The sequence below is a fragment of the Gossypium hirsutum genome, chromosome A08, assembly GCF_007990345.1.
Source record: "Gossypium hirsutum isolate 1008001.06 chromosome A08, Gossypium_hirsutum_v2.1, whole genome shotgun sequence".
NCBI lineage: Eukaryota > Viridiplantae > Streptophyta > Magnoliopsida > Malvales > Malvaceae > Gossypium > Gossypium hirsutum.
Genome location: NC_053431.1, coordinates 122,515,494 through 122,517,540, shown reverse-complemented (window position 1 = coordinate 122,517,540; position 2,047 = coordinate 122,515,494).

The following is a 2,047-nucleotide window of genomic DNA, read 5'->3' as shown; positions in this document are numbered from 1 at the left end:
CATCTTTCATCATCTTCCTTCCCTAAGTACTACTTCTCCAACTAAAAAAAAAAAAAAAACACAGCAAATGCAAGTGGTTAAAATTATTAAAATTATTTTAAAATCATCATCATCATCTCCATTGTTCATCCTCCTCCTCCCCTAAGTCCCCCAAGTCACTGAAACAGAGCAAACAAAAACATAAACGGCTCAAAACAAGTCGCCTCCCATTTCCAACAAAATTCAAACTCGAGTGTGAAATAATCATGTAATCCTTTTGCTTTGATTAGCATATGTGAGTAAAATTTAAACTTTCTGTTTAATGAAAAAAAAAACACCCTAACACCCACCAAAATTAATGAAAATTCCATTAACAACTCATAATAACACTTCATAGAAAGAAAAAAGTACCCTACAATCAACCCACATGCATATCATTAAAAAATATACCCCCCCAATAAATAGAGTTGAGTTTTTACAAGTTAGAGTCAAAACCTAGATTCCAAATCCAATTTCAGATGATCATAATAGATCACTTGAAAAATTATAAACAGAAATACAAAAACCCAACCATTAACACCAAAATTTAACCTTTTCTGCGCAGTTTCATCACCCTCGTTGTCTCCCAGAACTAAAATTTAGAGCCTGCAATACTTAAAAAAAATACTTATGGCTCCAAAAGCATTTTTTGAAGAAAAGCTGTGCGAAATAAGTTATTTTTAGCTGAAATTTTTAGGCTTTTCAGAATTGCTTTTCAAAAGCACTTTTAGTGCTTAATTACTTTTTCACCCCTCCAATAACATAGTACTTTCCTTTTTTTTCTTGGTGCTTAATTACAAATGTGTTAAAATCATTAATTAAAAAAAAGATTTTTTAAAATACTAATTATTAATATTGAATGATTATATTTAAATATTAAAAATATAGTTTATATATTCTAATTAAATTTTATAAATAATTAATATTTATTGCTTAAAAATATTTAAAATTTATATTTCATATATTAAAATGTTAACAATAAGTTATAATAATTTTTTTATATTCTTACTAAAATATAATAATATTAACTAATTTAAATATTATTTAAATGCATATTTGTTACTTGATAATAACATGTCTAAAATGATCATTTTATTTCTCAAAAACACTTTTTGACAGCAATGTTAAACACTCAAATTTTAAATCAAATTTTTCAAAAGCACTTCTCAAAATCACTTTTTCACAGCACTTTTCAAAAGCAATGCCAAACTAGCCCTTAACCTTTTTCTACGCTCACAACCGCCACCACCCCTTTTTCTCTTCTTCTCACAAATCAAATATCCAAACCCCAAATTTCTTCATTTCTCACTCTATTCAAATTCATCCTTTTTTGGGAAAATTATAACTGAATTTTCTTCAATCTTCAATCTCGACTGTAATAGAGATAACTCGATTTCTGATATTAGAGGCTGTTCTTGGAGGTAGCGGTGGCCGTAGTGGGTTATCAGCTTTTAATGTTCGCTGGGGTTGAGGGATTTGCCCATGTATGAATGGTAGAACTTGAAAGCAAGGGGAAGCAATTTGGGTATGGATTTGGGAACTTAAAATGGATGTTTTTTTTTTAATTTTTAAAATTATTTATTGATGTGATATATAAGATAAAGTAGTATCGCGTCAGAATTTAAATACATTTCGACTGTCATGTTAACAATTAATGTTTCATTATACCTATTAAAAATAGACAAATTTACTAATAATAAAAACATAAAAAGATCAAAGTGACAAACAGATAAAAGTTAAGGGTTATTTTTTAGCATTACTCCAATAAAAAAAACCTTAAGTTAAAAGAATAGAAGTTAAGGCAACTCCAAAATTCAAGCAATAGATACCTGAACCAAAACGAAAGGTTTTTTGATTGCTCTGTGTTGTCGTCTATTTGCTTCTTTTCTTTTTAATTTTCTCTCACATCTCAAACTTTGGTTGATGAATATTGGACATTAGATAATATTTTAAAATATTTGAAATTTTAGTGTTAATGTAATTAATTCATTATTGTTATTTATATGTGTTGTTAGATTTTCTTTTTCTT